At 41.8% G+C, this 13,427-nt stretch overlaps 1 non-coding gene across 1 annotated transcript; it reads left to right on the top strand.

Moving 5' to 3' along the window:
- The first annotated feature begins 6,287 nt into the window (after positions 1 to 6,287).
- On the top strand, positions 6,288 to 6,359 carry trnae-uuc (transfer RNA glutamic acid (anticodon UUC)). The gene has a single exon. It is a non-coding gene; the product is annotated as a tRNA-Glu (tRNA).
- Positions 6,360 to 13,427: the final 7,068 nt, after the last annotated feature.

Below are 13,427 nucleotides of genomic sequence, written 5' to 3'. Positions count from 1 at the left end.
AAGGGTCACCCCATTAAAGTGTGAGTCCAGAGGCTGGAGAATCATAGTTGACTGGGTTCAGTTCCCAGATCACCAGCATAGCTCCAGAACATATGGCAATCGAACCGCATGAAGTCACAGAGCCACAGTACATGATTGTGTTTTTTAGCTCATTTGTTGTATGTGGATGTCGTTGGATTTATTGGCCATCCTTAATTGCTTAGAGGGCATTTTAGAGTCACCCATTTGCTGTGGGTCTGGAGTCACAAGTGTTCCATATCAGGTAAGGATATTTTCTTTCCCTAAAGGACATTACTCAACCAGATGGGTTTCTTATCAAAAAGCAGCAACAGTTACATTAGACTCTTAAATCCAGAATTTTAATTGAATTGAAATTCCACTATCCACTATCCACTATCTCTGAAAGTTGCCACCCAGGTAAATAGTGCTGTGAGGAAGGCATATGGTGTACTGGGCTTTATTGGTAGAGGAATTGAGTTCCGGAGTCCTGAGGTCATGTTGCAACTGTATAAGACTCTGGTGCGGCCTCATCTGGAGTATTGTGTGCAGTTTTGGTCGCCATATTATAGGAAGGATGTGGAGGCATTGGAACGAGTGCAGAGGAGGTTTACCAGGATGTTGCCTGGAATGGTAGGAAAATCTTATGAGGAAAGGCTGAGGCACTTGGGGCTGTTCTCATTGGAGAAGAGAAGGTTTAGGGGAGATTTGATAGAGGTGTATAAGATGATTAGGGGTTTAGATAGGGTCGACACTGAGAACCTTTTACCGCTAATGGAGTCAGGTGTTACTAGGGGACACAGCTTTAAATTAAGGGGTGGTAGGTATAGGACAGATGTTAGGGGTAGATTCTTTACACAGCGGGTTGTGAGTTCATGGAATGCCCTGCCAGTAGCAGTGGTGAACTCTCCTTCTTTATGGTCATTTAAGCGGGCATTGGATAGGCATTTGGAAGTTATTGGGCTAGTGTAGGTTAGGTAGGATTCGGTCGGCGCAACATCGAGGGCCGAAGGGCCTGTACTGCGCTGTATCTTTCTATGTTCTATGTTCTATGTTCTAAGCTGGATTTTAAACTCAGGTCCCCAGTACGTTACCTGAGTCTCTGGACTAATAGGCTAGCGATAATGCTAATAGGTCATCACTTCTTTGTGTCTCCTTGTGATGTCAAAGGAATGGATATTGCACAGGAAGAAGGATGAAAGACCTTATTCTGCTCATTTGCACCTGAAGAGGAGCCACAACCGGAGATGCGGGAGCAGCAACAGTAACCACAGGCTGCTACTGCAACATTGAGGGAAATAGAAACCACATTAAAGGTAATTATTGGTCAGAAAGTTCATCTACAAGCATTATTGCAGATATCCGCAACTGACAAGGATACCTTGGTTCGTAGTCTCCTGCATTTGCCAGTAGCTAGCTGAGCACCTGTAGCCACAAGGACTGGGTAGCAATGCCATGCTATTGCCCTGAGGTTAACAACAGCCCTCAACCTTTATTTAAGTGGATCATTACAGAGTACCATGGAGACCTCTGGGGAATTTCACAGTCAGTTATTTATAAACATATCAGGGAGGTGACTGATGCTCTGTTCATAAAAATGTATGAAATTATATGCAACCTTTGAATCAGGAGTCAAGCAGGCAGAGCAGTCGGCTTTGCTGCCATAACAGCTTTCTCCCGGTACAAGGTGCAGTCGAGTGCACTAATGTTGTCATCAGAGAGTCCTGGCAATGACATAGGAAAGGGTTCCAATCCCTTAATATGCACATCATCTGTGATAGCTCTTTTGGTGTTGTGTGCACATCTTTGCAGACAAATACTGCATATGTGCACACAACACCAAAAGAGCTAGCATAATTCCCAAAATCAGTGGCCCACTGCATAATGGGTTTATTGTTGGGACTAGAGGGATACCCTGGTTACACTTAGCTGATGACATCTTTCAGGAATCTTTAGTTTGACACCAATGAGAGGTATATACCTCCACAAAAGCCATTACCTAAGCAGAGCATAAGACTATTGAAAATAAACAGGGGCCTGAACTTCCTGGCCTCCTGCAGCATAAGATTTACCATTCAACTTGCATAAGCCACATGCATATGCAATCAGCTGAAAAGTGTGTAAACATGTGAGAAAACCCATCCCAGACCTGAGCAGAAGTGACAATCTTTAGCACGCCTGACACCATACTTGAAGTCTAAAATGAAAGAGTGTTTGTCTTAAATTTGAGAAAAGATTACGTTTGATAATGTTGATTGTATGACTGCAGCAAATGTTATCTGAAAGGTTTGATCTTATTATTAGGTTTGGCCATTCTGCAGGAAGCTTTGACAATTATATATCGTTTTATTGTCTGTAAAGAGCTAGAAACTAATTGGACAGAAACCAATTTTTGGGTAAGTGTTCCAGTAGGTAATATTTGCGCCCAGCATTGTGGAACATGATATTGGCCTGAACAGTCTCCTTGCCAGATATCTTTACACATTTAGAATTAAAGATAATGATCTCTAAGATTTCCAAGCCTAAAATGTGATTACTTCCAACATCCATGAGCTAAAAGATAAATAAGAGATGTAACATTGACACCACATCAGTGTATACCCTATTTATGGGTCTCATATCAAAATTGAAGAGCATTGAAAGGAGATGGATCCTATGCTGCTCTGAGAGCAATGATTTCTCGACCATTCTGATTGGAATTATTCATGGAGCCTCAATAAAAAGATATTTCTTTTATTTTAAAAATCACAGAACTAGCAAATTCAAGGCACAAAATAAATTTGCATGTATGCTTTTACTGCTCTAATTATGGTCCAATCATCTGCTTGTTTTCTGGCTCATAATAATGCCAGGTGAAACTGCCAAATTTATCTAAGGAAATTTATGTCAGGATGTGTTAAGGACCATGATGTGTTAAGAATGACGTTTTGTAACTCAAGTACTTACTAAGAGAATAATTCCACAAGATTCCACATTTTAAACAAACAGAATGAAATTTATGAGACAAAGTAAGAAAAGTAAACAGATGTTTATTTTATACTTTAATATGTAGAATTAACAAAAAGTTAAATGTATATTAAAAGGCAAAGTGTTGATGAACACACCATACTACTCATAGAATGACAGATATAACCAAGACAGATGCCATACATTTGTCAACAACCCATCCCTCACAGTGAATCTTACTAATATTGCATCTTCCTCCTGAGGGATTTGAATGCTTTATGCCTGAAGATCCAGTCCCTGAATTTCCCTTAAAAGCCAGTCAGACTTGAACCACTCCAATCACTGCCTTCCTCCCAGGGGTTCTAACTTTTGTTCTGAGTCCATGCTCCCCCAACATTCGAAACTGCACTCCAGCACCAAATGCCAGGCACATACCCAGTTCACTTGAGAATGTAACTTTTAAAAAAGTTCTGCGATTTACATTCGAAAGAACTGAAACCAACATGTTCATTCTAAAAGATGAGAGACTTAATAAACAATCCAGGTATTTTTCAATATATAATTTCAGTTACATAGCACTGTAAACTTTTGCTATAAATTCTGTGTCTTACCATTTTATACTTCGCAACCACCTGATGAAGGAGCAGCACTCTGAAAGATAGTGCTTCCAAATAAACCTGTTGGACTATCACCTGGTGTTTAGATCAGAGTGGTGCTGGAAAAGCACAGCAGGTCAGGCAGCATCCGAGGAACAGGAAAATCGACATTTTAGGCAAAAGCCCTTCATCAGGAATAGAGGCAGGAAGCCTCCAGGGAGGAGAGATAAATGGGGGTGCTGCTGGGGAGAAGGTAGCAAAGAGTACAATAGGTGGATGGGAGTGGAGATGGAGGTGACAGGTCAGAGAGGAGGCTGGAGCAGAGAGGTGGGAATGGAGATTGGCAGGTAGAACAAGTCATGAGGACAGTACTGAACTGGAAGGATGGAACTGGGGTAAGGTGGGGGGAGGGGAAATGAGGAAACTAGTGAAATCCACATTGATGCCCTGGGGTTGAAGTGTTCCGAGGCTGAAGATGAGGCGTTCTTCCTCCAGGCATCAGGTGGTGAGGGAGCAGGGGTAGAGGAGGCCCAGGACCTGCATGTCCTTGGCAGAGTGGGAGGGGGAGTTGAAATGTTGGGCCACGGGGCGGTGGGGTTGATTGGTGTGGATGTCCTGGGGATGTTCCCTAAAACGCTCTGCGAGGAGGTGTCCAGTCTCCCCAATATAGAGGAGACTGCATCGGGAGCAACGGATGCAATAAATGACATTGGTGGATGTGCAGGTGAAACTTTGATGGATGTGGAAGGCTCATAGTGGGCCTTGGATGGAGGTGAGGCAGGAGGTGTGGGCACAGGTGTTGCAATTCCTGCGGTGGCAGGGGAGAGTGCCAGGATGGGAGGGTAGGTTGTAAGGGGGGCATGGACCTGACCAGGTAGACATGGAGGGAATGGTCTTTGCGGCAAGCAGAAATGGTTGGGGAAGGAAATATATCTGTGGTCGTGGGGTCTGTTTGGAGGTGGTGGAAATGTCGGCGGATGATGTGGTTTATGCGAAGGTTGGTAGGCTGGAAGGTGAGAACCAGAGGGGATCTGTCCTTGTTACAGTTGGAGGGGTGGGGTTTGAGGGCGGAGGGGTGGGATGTGGATGAGATGTGTTGGAAGGCACTTTAAATCACGTGAGAAGGGAAATTGTGATCTCTAAAGAAGGAGGCCATCTGGTGTGTTCTGTGGTGGAACTGGTCCTCCTGGGAGCAGATACGGCGGAGGTGGAGGAATTTGGAGTACGGAATGGCACTTTTACAGGAGGTACAGTGGGAAGAGGTGTAATCCAGGTAGCTGTGGGAGTCGGTCGGTTTGTAAAAAATGTCAGTGTCAAGTTGATCATCATTAATGGAGACGGAGAGGTCCAGGAAGGGGAGGGTTGTGTCAGAAATGGTCCAGGTAAATTTAAGGTCAGGGTGGAATGTGTTGGTGAAGTTGATGAATTGCTCAACCTCCTCACGGGAGTACGAGGTGGCGCCGATGCAGTCGTCAATGTAGCGGAGGAAGAGGTGGGGGGGGGTTGGTGCCGGTGTAACTATTGAAGATGGTCTGTTCTACGTGGCCGACAAAGTATAGGCATAGCTGGGGCCCATACTAGTGCCCATGGCTACCCCTTTGGTCTAGAGGAAGTGGGAGAATTTGAAGGAGAAATTGTTAAGGTTGAGGACCAGTTCAGCCAATTGAATGAGAGTGTCAGTGGAATGGTATTGTTAGGGACATCAGGAGAGGAAGAAATGGAGGGCTTGGAGGCCCTGGTCATGGCGAATGGAGGTGTAGAGGGATTGGATGTCCATGGTGAAGATGAGGCATTGTGGACCAGGGAAACGGAAGTCTTGGAGTCCGTGTTGAAGATGAGGCACTGGGGGCCAGGGAAACGGAAGTCACCTGGTGTTGTGTGATTTTTAATTTTGTACACCCCTATCCAACACCGGCATTTCCAAATCATGAACCAGTTCTTTAGCCATTCTGAGTTGATACCACTTCTTAAAAGGGATCCTTTGGCTAACAGCCAGATGCACAGAGCAAAAGACCTTCATCCTCCTCTCAGCTCCCAATGGCTTCTTCTGAGTCTCAATTGCACTGATCAATTCCCAAGTGTTAAAAATAAGTCTTTGCTGCTCCTAATGCCTCGCAAGCCTTTAATGAGTCCTTATTGTCTGGACCCTGCTTATAACAGCTCTTATCCTTGTGGGGCCTCTATCTCTGGTTTTCTCCCAATGGTTTCTTGCCCTGCAACCTCTCTTATCTGTGGAATTGGACTCCCCATTTATACTGTCTTAAACGGATCCCATGCTTCTGGTTTTTTCGGTAACTCTACCATAAAGGTGGACATTCCCTTTAAATAGCCATTCCTTCAACTGTAAAAAAAACTTGAAAGAGCATGCACAAACTGTCATGTGTAGAGATTCTTTAACTTGTTGTTCTTGGATTTACATATCAAAGAACAGAAACTAGCATATCCCATTATAAAAGATGGAAGTTTTAATTTAAGAGTGTTTACTGTATCACATTTCCATGACACTGGACTCCTTTTGCTATAAGTTCTGTGTGCATGATCTTAACCACCTCCCCCCCGCTGCCCCATCCCCACCCCCCAACCTCACAACCATCTGATGAAAAAGTAGCGCTCCGAAAGCCAGTTCTTCCAAATAAACCTGTTGGACTATAACCTGGTGTTGTGTGATTTTTAACTTGTTGATGAGCTTGAATGCCTTCATTTGGTGTTAGTGATTGCAGTATTGAGGAAAGTGCTGTGTTTACATCCTCCCATATGGTCTAGCAGTTAGGATTCCTGGTTTTCACCCAGGCGGCCCGGGTTCGACTCCCGGTATGGGAATGAGCAATTTTTGTGGGCAGCACGGTGGCACAGTGGTTAGCACTGCTGCCTCACAGCGCCAGAGACCCGGGTTCAATTCCCGACTCAGGCGACTGACTGTGTGGAGTTTGCACGTTCTCCCCGTGTCTGCGTGGGTTTCCTCCGGGTGCTCTGGTTTCCTCCCACAGACTAAAGATGTGCGGGTCAGGTGAATTGACCATGCTAAATTGCCCGTAGTGTTAGGTAAGGGGTAAGGGTGGGGGTGTGGGTGGGTTGCGCTTCGGCGGGTCGGTGTGGACTTGTTGGGCCGAAGGGCCTGTTTCCACACTGTGGGTAATCTAATCTAATCCTTGGTTCTGCCATTTGAGGATTGCTTCTTGTTTTGTAAGATCTCTGTCACTGTTACCAAAGATTCTTCCAGAGAAAATAATGAAATGAAATTCTCTCTTTGAACTTGTGTTTTCCAAATCACCTCAGTATTCGACATAAGACTTTAACCTGTCACACTGATTTGTTCACCAAGTTGTGTTGCATTCAGATGAAGATTTATGCATGATCTCAAGTCGGGCAATTGCTCAGTGACTTTGTGGTCGCTAGTATTTACTCATAAGCCTTGTCAATTGCTGTACCCTAAATTCTCTTGTGTTGATGGAAATAAAAAACTGCCAATCCAATGAAGTCGCATGTTTCATGATGGTTATGAAGTTTTCAGATCTTTGGAGATCCCAGGTCACTGCATTGCTTACCAGCCCTGACTGTGCTTCTGGTGATCCCCAAATGTCCCTAGCTGAGCTTTTCCAGGCCATTTTCCTGACATGAACCTAGAACAACCAGTCTTTCATCATACACCAGAATGTTGTCTTGATTGTGAAATGCTTTTCATGTTCAAGATGCATTTTCATGACCAACTCATTGGATTTGTTGGTCTGATGAACCTTGGCCATAATCCAAATGAAATGTGAGATACTTTTGGTTTCTCTTATGCCCTAGCCACATTTGATTAAGCTGATTATGGCTTTGTGGCCACTGCCCCTTTTTGACAGCATGAAATAAATTTATGCCAAAAAGTTAATCTCACCGGATTTTGACTTCTGTTCAGGTTCTGCCTCAAGTTTAAAGAGCCCTATGAAACCTTCTCCCATTTTTCTATTGATTGGTTGTTCCATTACTGACTATTCCTGGACCAGATGTTTCTTGACTTCACCTATTTTGACTCCTTCCACAATTTAAAGATACTCAGGTTAGCAAATGTCTTCATACCCAAGATTAAGAATTATTGACTGTGAAGTATTCTTAAGAATTGCTTAAGAACTACATCTGGACTATGTCGTTGTACTGTTGTAGACTATCAACAATGTGCTTTCAACTATGATTCTCTATCTGATGATATTGAAATACAATAGTTGTATTTCTTATTGGTAAATAACAGATTACATGGTGTGGATTCAGTTTACTTACAAATCTCATACAAGTTTATTTAACAGCTCCAATTCTAAGTTGAACTTACAGGTAACGGTGTATTCATCCTTCTTCTACTATGCTTCTACTGGGCTGCAAATGGCAGTTTGTTACCTGATTTAATCTTGCTACTTGGATGATTTGCATATCCGGCTTTTAGAACAGTAGAGCTTTTAAAAATGACTTTTAAAAATAAACATACAACTTTTGTTTCCAAGACGAAAAACTGTATATACTAAGTGCAAAAATATGAATAAATTATGTATGCATACAGGATATTTGCAAAATACATACAGAAAAGCGAGAATTTAAACTTTTCAAAGTTTAAGACTTGGTACATTGTGTATGTGGTTTGGAAAACCTTCTGGATTTTGCCATTGTATAACCTTCTGGAGACTTTGATTTTGCACTTGGCTGTTCTTGACTTGCACATTGGATTCTTGCACAGTTTTAGCATGTTTGTTGTTGGCCTGATGGTCTTTCACATTTTAATTGTAAACAATTGAGGTATAGTGCAGTTCTCTGAGTCGACTTCAGTTTCTCCTCAATATTGCTTCATAAGTTGATGTGATTTCAGAGGATTCAGACTCACTATCCTCCATGGATAACCACGTTCCCTGTGTAGGATATCTGACTGACCTACAGTCCCAGCATATTAAGCAGTGCAGTACCTGCATGTTAATCATGCACCATCTTTATTCTCCCTTGTTTTTTCAAGAAGGTTGTCCTTTATCTCCAAGAACATGACAGGTGATGGTTTGGAAGTTATTAGCTTCTTAACATGGATGTCTGTCTGTGATAGTAAGCCGTTGTTCAGAGGTGTTGTCTTCAGGTGCAACACAACAATGCAGGAATCTTGCTTTGTCACCCTGCACTTTGATTTGTCAGTGTAGACCACTCAGTCGGCAAGTCTATTGGTTCTGGGATAAAGTGATGATGCTATCACATAGTTTATGCCCTATTTAGTACAATATACCTGAAAGATATGTCTGTATATTGTATCTATTGTCAGGTGTAATCTTTTCTCTGAATAGACAGAACATTGCAAACATTCTGCTACAGAGGTGCCTGAAGTGACTGATGACTGGAATGTTTTTTTTCTGGCTGATTCCCACTGTCTATGACTTTAATAGCAATTTCTTGCACAGTTTTCCTGAAAATTCTCAGTGTCTGCAGTTTCAATAAATGCTTCTCATTTTCCCATGATTTTATTATTCAATCTCCCACCTTTTCAGCAGCCTTGATAAAATTCCTAGCTTGCTGCTTCTCTCAGACCTTGCCTGCTCAGGCTTTGGATATGCCACTTTATTACTTTAATGCTGTTTGGCAACATCCCTCAGTCTACGACCATGGTCTGAATTGATTCCATGGCACTTGATTTCCCTTACTGTGGCTGTACCTCGTGGTACCCACTTGCCATGGTAGCATTTCTTGAGCTGAGCTGTAGGCACTTCGCTTGCAGCTTGCCCAGCCTGTAAACCTGCACCAATTTTTAAAGTCTTCCCTTTTCCACCAGGAATGTTAACTATATTCAGTGTCTGTAATGTTAATTTGCTGTCCAGCTGAACTCTCACTCTGAATTGCATCTACAAAACACTGGTTGTCAATACAATCTGTCTTAGAGTGACTAATACTCCAGTTTCAGGGAGTTGTTAACTCTCTTTCTGCAGAGTATCTCTTACCAATTCTGAAATGTGTTTACATCACCATTGACCATAGATTTTACCTTTTGAGTCTTACCATAAGAGGTCAACTCTCTCTGCTGCTGACTGCATGAGCATGATTCGAAATGTCGTATTTGAAAAAAGGTTCTCCCCAGCACTGTCTGTGGTGTGCCTGTATGTGGTCTGTCCAGCTGACTGGAGTCCACACCACCGCTCACTATGTTGTATGAGATTTCCCCACTGCTGAGGACTGTGCTGTGTGAGGCTGTTTGCACCTTTGCTTACCACAAGGTAGATTTGCTGCCACCATCCTCTTTTAAGCGTGGAGATCTGCAGGCCTATCTGGTCTGCTATGGTAGAGGATAACCACCCACTGGCCAAAAAAAAGAGTTTCTTGTCTTAAACGAGATCTATGTTACTGCACATTAGCAACAAAGTATTAGTTACACCAATATTTTATATGTTATTATGGAAACTGTAAGGAGGAACTGAAAGGTAGGTCTTATTCTTTTAATATCCTTAACTGTTTTTCTATCAAGGCCATATGACATAATCAAAGTTGATGGTTCTTAAATATTAATCCTTTCAGACCATTTCAAATTTGTACAAGGTACAAAATGGAGTACATAGTGATTACATGGAGTGTCAGCTGGAAGTACAGGACTATGCACAGGTAGAATCAATAAAAGCCATAAAATATTGGTAAAAGGACCGGAATGAGTGACCTGCTTATGACAGCAGTTCAACAGTTCAGCCTATAGTGCTCATTTGAGAGTATTCTTTTCAATCTGTACATTTTGCAGCATCCAGAAAATAATCCATAAGGTGCATTGCCGCAATGTTGCATAACATTTTGACAGCTATAGATCAACAAATGGTCACATGCTGATATCAGACTGTGGGGTAATTGTCTCACTAACTGACTGTGTGGAGTTTGCACATTCTCCCTGTGTCTGCGTGGGTTTCCTTCGGGCCCTCCGGTTTCCTCCCACAGTCCAAAGATGTGCAAGTCAGGTGAATTGGCCATGCTAAATTGCTCATAGTGTTAGGTGCATTAGTCAGAGGGAAATGGGTCTGGTTGGGTTAATCTTCAGAGAGTCAATGTGGACTAGTTGGGTGAAGGGCCTGTTTCCACACTGTAGGGAATCTAATCTAAAAAAAAATTTCACGTCTTTAATGACATATACAAATCTCAATTGCTTCCCAACCATATTGTTAAACGTGATGCACACAAGACATGCAAAGGGCCCTACATGTGCTAATGAGGCTCACTTGTGTCCAGTGTGTTACAGATCCCAAAAGCTTCATATCAACTCTGAAATGTAAATAGACTGGGGATTGGCTAACGCTTGTGCCATGAAGATGTTCTATCTATCACACAGATGACTAATTTGGTACGTGAATTTCAGAGCTGCTGTGATGCTAAGTGCATACACTGTACAGTCTAAATACAGCATAACCCGTTTGCTGTTCACATCAAGCTAAGTACTAACAATATCCAACCAGTCTGCACTTATAAAACTTACAACACCTTTTCAAAATTAGATATGACTCTATAATTGGACAATATTTGCTAAATATTCTTCGGTGTGGAAGAATTACACTGTTGACTAATTAAGGATTGCCAGCCAGACTCTCGGTATGATGCAGAAGTGTGTACAAGAATTTTCATAGATACTTCAGGGTTCTGTTCTTTACAATTGCTCACTGCACCTGGTCCAACTCAACAAAATGTGACAGATATTCACTGGTTCATTTCTTAGGCAAGTGCCCTGACCAATCAGGGTCAATTTTCCCAATTTAAAATTTAAACAAAGTTTAGCAGTTAACTGTCAATCATCATTACTTAGTGTATTGTCCAGGCAATGCCTCTACTAATTAGAGTTCATTTTCCAACCGGTCAGCATGCTCTTCTAATGCAATATAAATATTAGTTTTCCTCTTGAATTGGTCTTCCCATGAAATGCCAAGATAAGTGCAAGATGAAAATCTTTACAAAATATCTTTTTTTCAGCAATATGATTGATCTTTACAAATTAATTGAGAAATGTGTCCATGGAAATTTGAAACCAGACCTGATCAGAGACCACACGTTTTAGGAAGTGCTGATGAGTCTTTGTCAAGTTTCTTACAGACAAAGACTTCACCCAGGAGAAAACTATTCATTTGATCAGAAAAACAGAAGTTTGAAAGCATAACAGATCAATCCATGATAGGAGAAGAAAAACCTTATTTCAAAATATTCAAAGAATCAATTCATTTCCTTAAACAAACTTTGAATTAGAGTTTGATTTATTGTTGTTACATGGACTGAAATACAGTGAAAAGTGATGTTTTGCATGCCATACAGGAAGATCATACCACACAAAGTGCATCAAGGTAACAGAACAGATTGCAGAATACAGCGTTACAGGCTCAGAATCAACATTTGAGAGGTTGATTCAAAAGTCTGATAGCAGTGGAGAAGAAGCTGCTCTTGAATCTGATCATGTGTATTCAAACTTTTATATTTTTCACTGTTTTGGATTATGTTGGCTTCTTTCCCAATGCAGCGGGAAATATAGATGAAGTTAATGATTGGGAGGCTAGTGTGTATGATGTACTGGGCTGTGTTCACGAAACTCAGTGGGTTTTTTTTTATCTTGGGAATGCAGTTGCCATATCATGCTGTGATGCATCCAGATAGGATGATTTCTGTGGTGCATTTATAAAGGTTTGTAAGAATCCTTGTGGACATTTTGAATTTGCTTAGCCTCCTGAGGAAGTAGAGATGTTGTTGTGTTTTCTTTAACTTGATTTGATTTGATATTGTCATGTGTACTGAGGAACAGTGAAATGTGTTGTCTTACATGCTTCACATTAGATAGTATTATATAAGTATATAAGAACAGAGTGCAGGATACAATATTACAGTTACTGAGAAGGTGCAAAGAGAGATCAACATTAACATCAAAGAGGTCTATTTATATTTCTGTTAACAGCGGGGAAGAAGCTGTTCCTGTATCTGTGTGTATGTGTATACAAACTTTTATATCTTCTGTCCAATGAAAAGATTATAACCAAAGTGGAAGAGATCTTTGATTATGTTAGTTGCTGCAGTTAACGGATGGAAGTCAGGTTTGTGAGATAGACTGGGCTATCTTCACAGAACTCTGTCGTTTCTTTTGGTCTTGGGAAGAGCAGTGCCATACCTTGCTGTGGTGCATCTAGATAGGATAGTTTCTATAGTACATCTATAAAAGTTTGTAAGAGTCTTTATGAACTTGCTAAATTTCCTTAGCCTCCTGAGGAAGTAGAAACGTTGCTGTGCTTTCTTGATTGTGGTAGACCAGGACAGATTGTTGGTGATTGTCACTACCAGGAACTTGAATCTCTCAATCATCTCTACCTCAGCACCACTGATGCAGACTGGAGCATGCCCTGCATTCCACTTCCTAAAGTCAATGACCAGCTCTTTCATTTTGCTGACATTGATGGGGAGATTGTTCTCTTTACATCATGCCACTAAGCACTCAACTTCCTGTATTCAGTCTTGTCATTGTTTGAGATCTGACCTATAATGGTGGTATCATCAGCAAATTTGTAAATGGAATTAGAATGGAAGTTGGCCACACAGTCCTGAGTGTATAAGGAATATAGCAGAGGGATTACAGTATAGTATGCAGCCTAGCAGGGCACTGGTGTTGAGGATTATGATAGAGGTGTCGTTGTCTATCCTTACTGATTGCAGTCTGTTGGTCAGGAAGTCGAGGATCCACTTACAGAGTGGGGAGCTGAGACCTAGGTCTCGGAGTTTCGAGATGAGTTGTTTTAGAATTATAAGTGTTGAAGGCAGAGTTGAAGTCAATAGGTAGGAGCCTGACATTGGTACTCTCGTTATCCAGAAGTTTCAAAGATGAATGTAGGGCCAGGAAATGGTATCTCCAGTGAACCTGTTGCACCAGTAGATGAATTGCAAAGAATCAGA

This window comes from Hemiscyllium ocellatum, chromosome 13 (genome assembly GCF_020745735.1).
Source record: "Hemiscyllium ocellatum isolate sHemOce1 chromosome 13, sHemOce1.pat.X.cur, whole genome shotgun sequence".
NCBI lineage: Eukaryota > Metazoa > Chordata > Chondrichthyes > Orectolobiformes > Hemiscylliidae > Hemiscyllium > Hemiscyllium ocellatum.
The sequence above is the reverse complement of the archived record's forward strand: the minus strand, read 5'-3'. Positions and strand labels throughout refer to the sequence as shown.